The sequence below is a fragment of the Phyllobates terribilis genome, unplaced genomic scaffold (genome assembly GCF_046119375.1).
Source record: "Phyllobates terribilis strain yellow unplaced genomic scaffold, ASM4611937v1 Scaffold_1__5_contigs__length_1240528914, whole genome shotgun sequence".
NCBI lineage: Eukaryota > Metazoa > Chordata > Amphibia > Anura > Dendrobatidae > Phyllobates > Phyllobates terribilis.
In genome coordinates, this window is record NW_027362761.1 from 1,122,447,128 (window position 1) to 1,122,463,170 (window position 16,043).

A 16,043-nucleotide genomic window follows, 5' to 3' on the forward strand; every position below is an offset into this window, starting at 1 on the left:
AGAGAGAGAACGAGAGAGAGAACGAGAGAGAGAGAACAAGAGAGAGAGAACGAGAGAGAGAGAACGAGAGAGAGAGAGAACGAGAGAGAGAGAGAACGAGAGAGAGAGAGAGAACGAGAGAGGGAACGAGAGAGAGAGAACGAGAGAGAACGAGAGCGAGAGAACGAGAGCGAGAGCGAGAAAACGAGAGAGAGAGAACGAGAGAAAGAACGAGAGAACGAGAGAGAGAACGAGAGAGAGAGAACGAGAGAGAGAGAACGAGAGAGAGAGAACGAGAGAGAGAGAACGAGAGAGAGAGAACGAGAGAGAGAGAACGAGAGAGAACGAGAGAGAGAGAGAACGAGAGAGAGAGAGAACGAGAGAGAAAGAGAGAGAGAGAAAGAGAGAGAGAGAAAGAGCGAGAGAGAAAGAGCGAGAGAGAAAGAGAGAGAGAGAACGAGAGAGAGAACGAGAGAGAACGAGAGAGAGAGAACGAGAGAGAGAGAGAGAGAGCGAGAGAGAGCGAGAGAGAGCGAGAGAGAGCGAGAGAGAGCGAGAGAGAGCGAGAGAGAACGAGAGAGAACGAGAGAGAACGAGAGAGAGAACGAGAGAGAGAGAACGAGAGAGAGAGAACGAGAGAGAGAGAACGAGAGAGAGCGAGAGAGAGAACGAGAGAACGAGAGAGAGAACGAGAGAACGAGAGAGAGCGAGAGAGAGAACGAGAGAGAAAACGAGAGAGAACGAGAGAGAAAACGAGAGAGAACGAGAGAGAAAACGAGAGAGAACGAGAGAGAAAACGAGAGAGAGAACGAGAGAACGAGAGAGAGAACGAGAGAACGAGAGAGAGAACGAGAGAACGAGAGAGAGAACGAGAGAACGAGAGAGAGAACGAGAGAACGAGAGAGAGAGAGAGAACGAGAGAGAGAACGAGAGAACGAGAGAGAGAACGAGAGAGAACGAGAGAGTGAACGAGAGAGAACGAGAGAGTGAACGAGAGAGAACGAGAGAGAGAACGAGAGAGAGAACGAGAGAGAGAACGAGAGAGAGAACGAGAGAACGAGAGAGAGAACGAGAGAGAGAACGAGAGAGAGAACGAGAGAGAGAACACGAGAGAGAGAACACGAGAGAGAGAACACGAGAGAGAGAACACGAGAGAGAGAGAACGAGAGAGAGAGAACGAGAGAGAGAGAACGAGAGAGAGAACGAGAGAGAACGAGAGAGAGAGAGAGAACGAGAGAGAGAACGAGAGAGAACGAGAGAGAGAGAACGAGAGAGAGCGAGAGAGAGAACGAGAGAACGAGAGAACGAGAGAGAGAACGAGAGAACGAGAGAGAGAACGAGAGAACGAGAGAGAGAATGAGAGAGAGAACGAGAGAGAAAACGAGAGAGAAAACGAGAGAGAGAACGAGAGAGAGAACGAGAGAACGAGAGAGAAAACGAGAGAGCGAGAGAGAGAACGAGAGAGAGAACGAGAGAGAACGAGAGAGAGAACTGGAGAGAGAACGAGAGAGAGAACGAGAGAGAGAACGAGAGAGAGAACACGAGAGAGAGAACACGAGAGAGAGAACACGAGAGAGAGAACACGAGAGAGAGAGAACAAGAGAGAGAGAACGAGAGAGAACGAGAGAGAGAACGAGAGAGAGAACACGAGAGAGAGAGAACGAGAGAGAGAGAATGAGAGAGAGAACGAGAGAGAGAACGAGAGAGAGAACGAGAGAGAGAACGAGAGAGAGAACGAGAGAGAGAACGAGAGAGAGAACGAGAGAGAGCGAGAGAACGAGAGAGAGAGAGAACGAGAGAGAGCGAGAGAACGAGAGAGAGAGAGAACGAGAGAGAGAGAACGAGAGAGAGAACGAGAGAGTGCGAGAGAGAGAGAACGAGAGAGAGAGAAAGAAATTGAATTTTCGGGCTTTTAAGCTCCAAAGTTCAGTTTCCCATAGATTGCAATGGGGTTTGGGTTCAGATACAGTTCTGGTACCCGAACTTTCACGGGTCCGCTTTTTTCTTTTTTTGCAAAATAACTTTTTTTTGGTTCTGTCTGAGGTGCTAATTAATAGCTGAGGCTGGAATAAGGAATGAGATGTGCTCCTTCCCATGGGAATCTCCTTTGTAGTTAAATCCTAACAGTAAACTTTCGGCACTGTAGCCGCTGCTGAAGGATGGCTGGCAGGAGCTTAGTGGCAGTGATTTGTGACACCAGCTGGAGGGAGCGCAGGAGGAGAAGTGACCAATCATGCCCGTCAGTAGTCATATGTACATTAATGGGAAATTCTGAAAATTTGGAAGTAATTTAGTAATTCACTGTGGGAGTGAAAGGGTTGCACAGGCTCACACTGAAGTAATGGGCTGATGCTTTGGATACCAAGAATTTCTAACACAAATGTTAATTTTTTCGTAATTGATCATAAGAAAAGCCCTTATGGAGTACAAGGAAAATGTAACACCATTCTCTGTACCTCTCATCTGATTACTTCATAAAGCTGCTGACTCTAATGGGGCCTGTGGACGTTAGAGTCTCTATGTTCCACGTCGGATCTTGGGTCATCCATGTATTATACAGAAGGCTATTAATGAGCATGGCCACCATGTAATGCTACATTTGCACTTCGCAGGACGACGATAGTCACTGGAGCAGACGCCACAATCATGACTATCATATCACAGGAGTCCTCTGGGACTTTAGCATTGATGGCCAACCCTTTATATGGGTCATCAATCACAAATGGTGGTGTAACGGCTAAGGCTCGTCCGTACATTGGGGAGCTCTGCAGCTCAGTACACAGAGAACGGCGGCTGTAACCAGGGCTGTGGAGTCGATAAGCCAAACCTCCAACTCCGACTCCTCAATTTCCATGACACAGACTCCAACTCCCTCATACATGGCTCATGTTTAAGTGATAAATTCACTGCAGCACAGATTCATCTCAGCTAAAACTCTAGACCCTTAGATCAGGAATAGGACAGACATTTATAGGTCATTTCATAACTTTCCCAAATTCTTATGAAAAAAATATTCCCCACAAATTGCATTGAACTACTGTACCCAATCTATTATATATTGTAGGAGTTGGAGTCAGTCCATTTTATACCGACTCCATCAAAATGGTCTCCGACTCCAACTCCACTGCCCTGGCTGTAACCGTGCCCGCACTACGACTGACAGCTCGCTGTGCACTGATACACTGCAGAGCCGGCTGTCAGTCAGTGCTGGGGGCTCGGATACAACTGCCGCTCACTGTGTACTGAGCGGTGACAAATTGCGCCGGCCCACCCATTCGGCTGAAAGCCCAAGACTGCCGGGACAAAGAACATTAATTTCTTCCTGGCAGAGGGACTTCCAGTGCAGAGGCCACAAAGGTTTGGAACGCTATTACCTGCGGATTACCCCCATATCTGCAGGTTAATAGTGTTTGGGGACATGACAGGTTACCGTTAAGGTGTGTGGTCCCAGAGATGCGCTATAAGAACACAAAAAGCTCCACAGAGATGAAAGTTTGGGGAGCCATAGCAGTCAGGGGTCTGCCGAATACTCTGTGGCTGCCATATTGGTACTCCTATGAAGTCTAGCTGATCGCAGGTACAAGGGGATTTACATACAATCGGATTCATTCACCAGAACATAATATTATTTGTTGTTTATTGTTCTTTTGTCATGTTTATTATGGCGTTCTATAAGAGCGCAATTGGATTCTCTTTCGGTTCGATACTGTATTCCTGATCGGCCTCTTTCCTTGTTTTTATTAAAGAAGCACTCCTCCTCCTCCTATTAAAATTGTTATCCCCTTAATATATTGCAGTCATGATATTATATAGCACTGTCTACTTACAATTGCTCATTTACCTTTATTCCCAGTTAATTCTTCTCTTTTCCATTAGGTCTATAACATCACGTGAATAAAAACTGACTAGCTGAATCCTTCTAAACTCTATGTAGAAACAGGAGGTCAATTTTACCTGTATGACTCATGAGTCACTGCAAAAGTCCCTGGCAGGAGGGAGGAGATGGGGCAGGAGGTGAAGAGGGGAATGATAAATGCAGGGACAAGAGACTTCCTGTTTCTACATAGATCAGAGAAAAGAGAAGAATTATCTGGGTAGAAAGGCAAAATGAGCAATTGTAAGAACACAGTGATATATAATATGATGATTGCAATATATTAAGAGGAGAAAAACTTTGATGTGAGGAGGAGGAGGGCTTCTTTAATGCAGCCCTTCAATCATTTATAGTAAAAGTTACGTTTTATATTTCCCTCTCACTTACTGATGTTCAAACAAATATTATTGGAAGCAAGAAGGGAAAGAAGCTAGCCAGAATACATATGCACACCCGAATGTAATAGATTCAATTTTATTACATATAAAGTGCCATGTTAAAAACAATGAAAAACAAAAATGCCCCAACACACCGCATCCACGAAAATCATCAATAGAGCCTTTCAAGACTAAATATAATGTGGAAAATTATATCCATGTATATATAAGGAAACATGAATATAATAAATAATACCTTGAAAAAAAAAAAAAAAAATAGAAAAAGACGAAAACCTCTACAAAGAACCACAGGCCTAAGGTGCAAGTGCAGTATGGCAGACCATAGCATTTTTGTTTTTAATTTAATTTTTGTTTTAAACGTGGCATTTTATATCTAACAAAATGGAATATATTACATTATTATTCTCTATTTATTATTCGACTGTGCATCTCTTCTTTCATATTATACATAAACATTATTGTGGGTTGTTTTGCCGCTTGGCTATGTTCACACGTTGCGCTTTTGCTGCGTTTTTTTCTGCAGGCAAAACCTGCTCTCTTGGCAGTAAAGAAGGGGCCTACAAAAAGCAGGTTTTGCTGTGTTTTTCAGGATCCCAAAGTTCAGCTTTGCTTCCACTACAAAACACAGGTCACCAATGTAAGACAAATGTTCATAAAAAAAATACACATTATAAATGTAACAGTGGGGGGAGATGAATTGGTCGGGAATAGTTTACCTAAGATTCATTGAGTTTGTGGGAAACTATTTTGATTGGCCCTTGAGTTGGTCAGGTATTGTTCAATTTCACACCTTGGTCAGCCAATGTTTAATTTGTACATATCACTAATTTAATTAAACTGTAATAATCCTAACTGCCATCTCAGGTGAGAACACAAAGAGATTATGGTTTAAGCTTTGGGGGAAAAAATAAAAATAAAAAAAATCACAAAAATAAATGGGTTTCACATACTGCTGTACCTATTTTTTTTCACAAAAATGCAGCAAATCCTGATACCTGCATTTTTCGCTGTTTTTTGCACTTACTCATTGCTTTCAATGGTTGAAAAAAACGCTGCAAAAATGCTGAAGTTACATTCTGCAGTTTTCAAAAACGCAGCAGTTTTCCAATTCAATCAGGAAAAAAAACAACGTATGTGCATGAGATTTCTGAAATCTCACAGCTTTTGCTGGTACTGTAAAAGCAGCTTTTAATTTACATAAAATGTGCATAAAAAAACACAGCAAAAATGCAAGGTGTGAACATAGCCCTAATTCAAGGGGGATTTAAAAAATAAATAAAATATGAATCACCCCCCATTTTTTCCCCATTAAAAAATAAAGAAATTTAAAATATTTTAAAAAAGCTATAATCGTCCATTCAAATCATAAAATAATTAAACACAAAGGGTAAACGTCTTAAACACAAATAAATAGAAAACATCAAAATTTAAATGTTTTTGGTCATTGAGCCTCTAAGAAAAAAAGCAATAAGAAATTTTAAACATTGCATGTACCACAAAACTGAATCAAAGAAAACTACATGTCAGTCCTGCACAAAAACAAACCCAAACCAGTGACAGAACGGCAGTTTTTTCCCATTTTTCAGTACATAATATGGTAAAATAATGGCGTCATTCAAAGCTACAACTTGTCCTGCAAAAGCAAGTCCTCAGACAGCTGTGTACATGGAAAAAAGTTCCTTTCTTGAAAGAAGGGGTGGAAAAAAACACCTAGACATAAAGGGGTTAATACTGTCAGTATTTGCGTGGGGGGGCATTGTACTGGTTCTGGGGGAATCTCTCCGGGAACTGTTACTGTTATTTCTAACACTGTCATTAGAGGGCGCCACTATAGTACAGCAAATGAGGAGGTGACCTGTATGAGGCGTACATAGTGTTATATATAGAGCAGTACAGGCAACACTGCACGGTAGAAACACTAAACTGCATGGACGACACTACTACAGTATACATACCATCTATAACAGTGCACTATATATACATATATATACTGTACATACACACACACACTGCACTGTAAATATGTGATACTGTAGATTGCATATATACTGTATAGTGTGTTATATATGGTAATATATATCTAAAACATATATATGTATATATATGTACAGTATATGTATAGTAGTGTGATATATATGTTCATATATATATATATATAACATTACTGCTGTACATATATATCACACAATATATATAACATTATTGTACTGTCTATCTACTGTATATAGGACACTGTACATATATAGAACACTGTAGATAATATATAACACTGTGCATTATGACACTATAGATACCATGTATCACATTACACAGTATGCAGGAGACTATAGATACCATATAACACACTGTACTGTATATAGGACACTATAGATAATATATACTACACTGTGTTGTATATAGGACACTATATATACAACATTACATAGTATACAGGACACTATAGATACCATATAGTAACACACTGCATAGTGAATATAGGACACTATAGACACTATATATCACAGTATATAGGACACCATAGATACCATATATCACATTACATAGTATATAGGACACTATAAATACTATATATATATATATATATATATATATATATATACACAGTGCAGACCAAAAGTTTGGACACACCTTGTCATTTAACCCCTTAACCCCCGAGGGTGGTTTGCACGTTAAAAACCAGGCCAATTTTTACAATTCTGACCACTGTCACTTTATGAGGTAATTACTCTGGAACGCTTCAACGGATCCCCCTGATTCTGAGAATGTTTTTTCGTGACATATTGTACTTCATGACTGTGGCAAAATTTCTTCGATACCACTTGCGTATATTTGTGAAAAAAATGAAAATTTGGCGAAAATTTTGAAAATTTTGCAATTTTCAAAATTTGAATTTTTATGCCCTTAAATCAGAGAGATATGTCACACAAAAGAGTTAATAAATAACATTTCCCACATGTCTACTTTACATCAGCACAATTTTGGAACCAAAATTTTTTTTTGTTAGGGAGCTATAAGGGTTAAAAGTTGACCAGCGATTTCTCATTTTTCCAACAAAATTTACAAAACCATTTTTTTTAGGGACCACATCACATTTGAAGTCACGTTGAGAGGTCTTTATGACAGAAAATACTCAAAAGTGACACCATTCTAAAAACTGCACCCCTCAAGGTGCTCAAAACCACATTCAAGAACTTTATTAACCCTTCAGGTGCTTCACAGGAATTTTTGGAATGTGGAAGAAAAAAATGAACATTTAACTTTTTTCACAAAAATGTTACTTTAGACCCAATTTTTTTTATTTTCACCGGGGTAACAAGAAAAAATGAACCCCAAAATTTGTTGTGCAATTTCCCCTGGGCACGCAGATACCCAATATGTGGGGAAAAAACACTGTTTGGGCGCACGGCAGGGCTCGGAAGGGAAGGAGAGCCATTTGACTTTTTGATTGTAAAATTTGCTTGAATAATTAGCGGACGCCATGTTGCGTTTGGAGAGCCCCTGTGTGCCCAAACATTGGAGCTCTCCCACAAGTAACCCCATTTTGGAAACTAGACCCCCCCAAGGCACCTATCTAGATGCATAGTGAGCACTTGGAACCCCCAGGTGCTTCACAAATTGATTCATAAAAATGAAAGTGTTTTTTTTTTCACTTTTTCATTTTTATGAATCAATTTGTGAAGCACCTGGGGGTTCCAAGTGCTCACTATGCATCTAGATAGGTGCCTTGGGGGGTCTAGTTTCCAAAATGGGGTCACTTGTGGGGGAGCTTCAATGTTTGGGCACACAGGGACTCTCCAAATGCAACATGGTATCTGCTAACAAATTGTCGGCTCAAATTGTTAGCGGACACCATGTTGCGTTTGGAGAGCCTCTGTGTGCCCAAACATTGGAGCTCCCCCACAAGTGACCCCATTTTGGAAACCAGACCCCCCAAGGCACCTATCTAGATGCATAGTGAGCACTTGGAAACCACAGGTGCTTCACAAATTGATTCATAAAAATGAAAAAGTGAAAAAAAAACACTTTTTCATTTTTATGAATCAATTTGTGAAGCTCCTGGGGGTTCCAAGTGCTCACTATGCATCTAGATAGGTGCCTTGGGGGGTCTAGTTACCAAAATGGGGTCACTTGTGGGGGAGCTCCAATGTTTGGGCACACCGGGACTCTCCAAACGCAACATGGCGTCCGCTAACAATTTGAGACGATTTTCCATTCAATTTGTTAGCGGACACCATGTCGCGTTTGGAGAGCCCGTGATGTGCCTAAACAGTGGAGCTCCCCCACAAGTGACCCCATTTTGGAAACTAGACCCCTCAAGGATTTTATTAAGGTGTATAGTGAACATTTTGTACCCAGAGGTACGACACAGAATTTGATAACATTAGGCCATCATATTGAATAAGTTGTCATTAGTCTTGAGCGCAAGTGCTCGCAACTTGAGTTTGCATCGGAGACTCAGGTATGCACCATGTACTGTGTGTGCTCGAGTGACATGCTCGAGTCCCTGCCCCGCATGTTTCACGGTTATTAGACACCCAAAAAAAACATGCGGGGATCGCTCGTGCATGGCAGGCAATCCCCGTAAAGTTTTTTTGGCCGCGAAGCATATGGGGCGGAGACTCGAGCATGTCACTCAAATATCCACGATACTCAATGCATACCAGAGCACCCGATGCAAACTCAAGTAGCGAGCACTTGCGCTCAACACTAGTCGCCATATCATCATCTTTTTTCCTTACTTTTGAAAAAAATCCCAACCCCATCACAACCCTAACCCCAACCCCAGCCCTAACCATAGCACAACCCTAAACGTAGCACAACCCTAACCCCATCACAACCCTAACCCCAAACCCAGCCCTAACCCTAGCACTAACCCTAGCCCAACACTAACCTTAGCCCAACCCTAACCCGAGAGTTTATTTTTGACGCCGTTCCTCGTGCGGTATAAGTGATTAGACGACTTTATTCTTCGGGTCGGTGTGATTACAGCAATGCCAGAATCATATGGGGTTTTTATGACTGACAGCTGTCACACACTAAAAGACGCATTTTTTGTAAAATCTAGTTTTTGCATCGCCATATTTTGAGAGCTATAATTTTTCCAGATTTTGGCAGTCATGTGACGGCTCGTTTTTTGCGGGATGAGTTGACGTTGTTATTGGTGCCATTTTCAGGCACGTGACATTTTTTGATCGCTTTCTATTCCGATTTTTTTGGAGGCAGAAAAAACAAAAACCAACAATTCAGGAATTGTTTTTTTTGTTTTTTTTTATTCTGTTCCACGTGTGGTAAAATTGATAAGGCACCTTTAGTCTTCGGGTCAGTACGTTTACAGCGGTACCACATTTATATCGTTTTTTTATGTTTTGCACTTTTACATAATAAAAGCAATTTTATAGAAAAAATTATTTTTTAGCATAGCTTTATTCTGAGAGCTATAACTTTTTTATTTTTCGGCTGATGGAGCTGTATGGCGGCTTGTTTTTTGCGGGACGAGATGACGTTTTCAGCGGTACCATTTTTACTTATAGTTGTCTTTTTGATCGCGTGTTAATCCATTTTTTGTTTGGCGGTATGGTGATAAAGCATTGTTTTTTGCTTCGTTTTTTTTTTTTTTTTTACCGTGTTCACTGAAGGGGTTAACTAGTGGGACAGTTTTATAGGTCAGGTTGTTCCGGACGCGGCGATACCAAATATGTGTACTTTTATTGTTTTTTTTTTTTTTTATAATAATATTTATTGATGGGTACATTATATTTTTATTTTTGGTGGATTATTTTTTTTATTTTTTTTATTATATATTTTTTTTTTTTTCACTTTCTGAAAGTTTATATACTTTGTCCCACTATGGGGCTTTCACTTTTTTTTCTCTGATCGCCTGCATGGCACAGGAATGCAGCACCATCCCTGTGCCATGCAGGCTGTCAGCGCTGGACAGGGAGAGGATTGTTTGGAGATGCACTGCGCATGTCCAAACAATCTTCCTGCTGTCTGGTGACCCGGATGTTGTCATGACGACATCGGGTTGTCATGGCAACACCCGGGAAGCCGCGTGAGACAGCGCTGGAAGCCGGAAGAGGAGGTGAGTATCTGCGATCACCTCCCCTTGCCACCGCAAGAGAATGCCAAGAGTGTGCAAAGCAGTCATCAAAGCAAAAGGTGACTACTTTGAAGAACCTAGAATATAAGACATATTTTCAGTTGTTTCACACTTTTTTGTTAAGTATATAATTCCACATGTGTTAATTCATAGTTTTGATGCCTTCAGTGTGAATGTACAATTTTCATAGTCATGAAAATACAGACAAATCTTTAAATGAGAAGGTGTGTCCAAACTTTTGGTCTGTACTGTATATATATATATATATATATATATATATATATATATATATATATATATATATATATATATATATATATATACACATACAGTTATATGAAAAAGTTTGGGCACCCCTATTAATCTTAAGCTTAATGTTTTATAACAATTGGTGTTTTTGCAACAGCTATTTCAGTTTGATATATGTAATAACTGTTGGACACAGTAATGTTTCTGCCTTGAAATGAGGTTTATTGTACTAACAGAAAATGTGCAATCTGCATTCAAACAAAATTTGACAGGTGCATAAGTATGGGCACCTCACCAGAAAAGTGACATTAATATTTAGTAGATCCTCCTTTTGCAAAAATAACAGCCTCTAGTCGCTTCCTGTAGCTTCTAATGAGTTCCTGGATCCTGGATGAAGGTATTTTTGACCATTCCTCTTTACAAAACAATTCCAGTTCAGTTAAGTTTGATGGTCGCCGAGCATGGACAGCCCTCTTCAAATGATCCCACAGATGTTCAATGATATTCAGGTCTGGGGACTGGGATGGCCATTCCAGAACATTGTAATTGTTCCTCTGCATGAATGCCTGAGTAGATTTGGAGCGGTGTTTTGGATCATTGTCTTGCTGAAAGATCCATCCCCTGCGTAACTTCAACTTTATCACTGATTCTTGAACATTATTGTCAAGAATCTGCTGATACTGAGTGGAATCCATGCGTCCCTCAACTTTAACAAGATTCCCGGTGCCAGCATTGGCCACACAGCCCCAAAGCATGATGGAACCTCCACCAAATTTCACTGTGGGTAGCAAGTGTTTTTCTTGGAATGCTGTGTTTTTTTGCCGCCATGCATAACGCCTTTTTGTATGACCAAACAACTCAATCTTGGTTTCATCAGTCCACAGGACCTTCTTCCAAAAAGAAATTGGCTTCTCCAAATGTGCTTTTGCATACCTCAGCCGACTCTGTTTGTGGCGTGCTTGCAGAAACGGCTTCTTTCGCATCACTCTCCCATACAGCTTCTCCTTGTGCAAAGTGCGTTGTATAGTTGACCGATGCGCAGTGACACCATCTGCAGCAAGTTGATGCTGCAGCTCTCTGGAGGTGGTCTGAGGATTGTCCTTGACTGATCTCACCATTCTTCTTCTCTGCCTTTCTTATGTTTTTCTTGGCCTGCCACTTCTGCCATTAACAAGAACTGTCCCTGTGTTCTTCCATTTCCTTACTATGTTCCTCACAGTGGAAACTGACAGGTTAAATCTCTGAGACAGCTTTTTGTATCCTTCCCCTGAACAACTATGTTGAATAATCTTTGTTTTCAGATCATTTGACAGTTGTTTTGAGGAGCCCATGATGCCACTCTTCAGAGGAGATTCAAACAGGAGAACAACTTGCAAGAGGCCACTTTAAGTAGCTTTTCTCATGATTGCATACACCTGGCTGTGAAGTTCAAAGCTCAATGAGGTTACAAAACCAAAAAAAGTGCTTTAGTAAGTCAGTAAAAAGTAGGTAGGAGTATTTAAAACAAGAAAATGATAAGGGTGCCCATACTTATGCACCTGTCAAATTTAGTTTGAATGCAGATTGCACATTTTCTGTTAGTACAATAAACCTCATTTCAAGGCAGAAACATTACTGTGTCCAACAGTTATTACATATATCAAACTGAAATAGCTGTTGCAAAAACACCAATTTTTATAAAACATTAAGCTTAAGATTAATAGGGGTGCCCAAACTTTTTCATATAACTGTATATCACATCACAGTGTATAGGACACTATAGATACCATATATATCAAATCACACTATATATAACACTATATATACCATATATATCGCGTCACACAGTATGTAGGACACTATAGATAACATATCACATTACACAGTACACTATAGATAATACATATGACATTACACAGTATGTAGGACACTATAGATACCATATATATGTCATTACACAGTATATAGGACATTATAGATAATATATATGCCATTACACAGTATATAGGACACTATAGATAATATGACATCACACGGTATATAGGCCACTATAGATACCATATATGTAACCTCACACGGTATATAGGCCACTATAGATACCATATATATGACATCACACAGTATATAGGCCACTATAGATACCATATATATGACATCACACCGTATATAGGCCACTATAGATAATAATAATAATAATTTTTATTTATATAGCGCCAAAATATTCCGCAGCTCTTTACAATTAAGCGGGGACATGTACAAACAATAAATTCAATACAAGGTGAGACAGTTTAACAGTTACATCAGGAGTGAGGTCCCTGCTCGCAAGCTTACATTCTACAAGGAAATGGGGGGACACAATAGGTGGAAAGTGCTTGTTATTTCAGGTCTGGCAATTATAATAAGTCGGGATTATCATATAAAGCTGTATGATCTGGTCATCAGCCTGTATGTTCAAGTGCAATACTCAATTACCGAGTGCAGTTATCGTGTGCATGGAGGGTGTAGAGACAGATAAACAGTGGGGAGCAGATTCTGAATAGTATTTAGGGGAACAGGGGAAAGTTAGTTTACTGGGTATTTGAGGTGGTAGGCTTGTTTAAAGAGATGGGTTTTTAGGCATCAATCGGATCGTCTGGGGTAGAGCATTCCAGAGAACTGGCGCAGCACGAGATAAGTTTTGGAGACTGAGGTGCGAGGTTCGGATTATGGGGGATGTTAGTCTTAAGTCATTTGTGGAACGGAGGGCACGTGTAGGATGATAGACTGAGATGAGAGAGGAGATATAAGGTGGTGCATTACTGTGGAGAGCTTTGTGTGTGAGAGCAATGAGTTTATATTGGATCCTGTAGCGAATGGGTAACCAGTGTAATGACTGGCACAAGGTGGAGGCATTGGTGAAGCGGCTGGACAGAAATATGACCCCGGCTGCCGCATTCAGGACAGATTGGAGAGGGGAAATTTTGGTAAGAGGGAGACCGATCAGAAGAGAGTTGCAGTAGTCCAGACGAGAGTGAATAAGAGCGACAGTAAGAGTTTTAGCAGTTTCAAAAGTGAGAAAAGATCGGCTTCTGGAGATGTTTTTAAGATGCAGGTGACAAGAGCGAGTGAGTGATCGGATATAGGGAATAAAGGAAAGGTTAGTGTCGAATATGACCCCAAGGCAGCGGGCGTGCTGCTTGGGAGCTATGGTTGAACCCTCCAAGGTAATTTCGATGCCATATATATGACATCACACCGTATATAGGCCACTATAGATACCATATATATGACATCACACCGTATATAGGCCACTATAGATACCATACAGTGGTGGCCAAAAGTATTGGCACCCCTGCAAGTCTGTCAGATAATACTCAGTTTCTTCCTGAAAATGATTGCAATCACAAATTCTTTGGTATTATTATCTTCATTTAATTTGTCTTCAATGAAAAAACACAAAAAGAATTGTCCTAAAGCCAAATTGGATATAATTCCACACCAAACCTAAAAAAAGGGGGTGGACAAAAGTATTGGCACTGTTTGAAAAATCATGTGATGCTTCACTAATTCGTGTAATTAACAGCACCTGTAACTTACCTGTGGCACCTAACAGGTGTTGGCAATAACTAAATCACACTTGCAGCCAGTTAACATGGATTAAAGTTGACTTAACCTCTGTCCTGTGTCCTTGTGTGTAGCACATTGAGCATGGAGAAAAGAAAGAAGACCAAAGAACTGTCTGAGGACTTGAGAAACCAAATTGTGAGGAAGCATGAGCAATCTCAAGGCTACAAGTCCATCTCCAAAGACCTGAATGTTCCTGTGTCTTCCGTACGCAGTGTCCTCAAGAAGTTTAAAGCCCATGGCACTGTGGCTAACCTCCCTAGATGTGGACGGAAAAGAAAAATTGACGAGAGATTTCAACGCAAGATTGTGCGGATGGTGGATAAAGAACCTCGACTAACATCCAAACAAGTTCAAGCTGCCCTGCAGTCCGAGGGTACAACAGTGTCAACCCGTACTATCCGTCGGCGTCTGACTGAAAAGGGACTGTATGGTAGGATGCCCAGAAAGACCCCACTTCTTACCCCGAGACATAAAAAAAGCCAGGCTGGAGTTTGCCAAAACTTACCTGAGAAAGCCTAAAACGTTTTGGAAGAATGTTCTCTGGTCAGATGAGACAAACGTAGAGCTTTTTGGGAAAAAGCATCAACATAGATTGTACAGGGAAAAAAAAGAGGCATTCAGAGAAAAGAACACGGTCCCTACAGTCAAACATGGCGGAGGTTCCCTGTTTCGGGGTTGCTTTACTGCCTCGGGCACTGGACTGCTTGACCGTGTGCATGGCATTATGAAGTCTGAAGACTACCAACAAATTTTGCAGCATAATGTAGGGCCCAGTGTGAGAAAGCTGGGTCTCCCTCAGAGGTCATGGGTCTTCCAGCAGGACAATGACCCAAAACACACTTCCAAAAGCACTATAAAATGGTTTGAGAGAAAGGACTGGAGACTTCTAAGGTGGCCAGCAATGAGTCCAGACCTAAATCCCATAGAACACCTGTGGAGAGATCTCAAAATGGCAGTTTGGAGAAGGCACCCTTCAAATATCAGGGACCTGGAGCAGTTTGCCAAAGAAGAATGGTCTACAATTCCAGCAGAGCATTGTAAGAAACTCATTGATGGTTACCGGAAGCGGTTGTTCGCAGTTATTTTGGCTAAAGGTTGTGCAACCAAGTATTAGGCTGAGGGTGCCAATACTTTTGTCCGGCCCATTTTTGGAGTTTTCTGTGAAATGATCAATGATTTGATTTTTGCTTCATTCTCTTTTGTGTTTTTTCATTGAAGACAAATTAAGGGAAGAGAATAATACCAAAGAATTTGTGATTGCAATCATTTTCAGGAAGAAACTGAGGATTATCTGACAGAATTGCAGGGGTGCCAATACTTTTGGCCACCACTGTATATATGACATCACACCGTATATAGGCCACTATAAATACCATATATATGACATCACACAGTATATAGGACACTATAGATGCCATATATGACATTACACCATATATAGGCCACTATAGATACCATATATATGACATTACACGGTATATAGGACACTATAGCTATGAGCAGCACTTCCACCTCACTGTTCGCAGTCTGTGGTACTTTGTCTGCAGTACCTTGGTGCGGGACCCCCCTCTTCCCGCTGACATGTCTGAGCCCGTAGAGGAGGAGACAGGGGGAGGAGGAGACCATCCCGGGAGACTGGGGGGAGGACAGTCTGGAGCAGCTGTGTGTATGGAAGAGAAGGGGCCTCCTCCTCACTACTGCCCGGGGACATAATGTGACCGGACCTCCCAAGCTGAGAGCCGGGACCCCGCACAACAACCGGAGCCGATCTCGCCGGCCTGTACGGGGCCTGGATCCGCAGACAGGGGGCGCCCGCTCGGTCCGGGCTGTGTAGACCGCACTCCGGCCCGGACTGCGG

General features: G+C 41.3%; 2 protein-coding genes across 4 annotated transcripts in view; one reads left to right on the plus strand and one right to left on the minus strand.

Moving 5' to 3' along the window:
• The window catches only part of LOC141161679 (cytosolic beta-glucosidase-like), a 121,281-nt gene that overhangs the window by 97,239 nt on the left and 7,999 nt on the right, over positions 1-16,043 (minus strand). The window lies entirely within an intron of this gene.
• Positions 15,770-16,043, plus strand: part of ADGRA3 (adhesion G protein-coupled receptor A3) — a 76,178-nt gene continuing 75,904 nt past the window's right edge. The window contains exon 1 of the mRNA XM_073646808.1: positions 15,770-16,043. This exon is cut by the window's right edge and continues 223 nt beyond it. The gene's annotated coding sequence lies outside the window, so the exon portion shown is untranslated.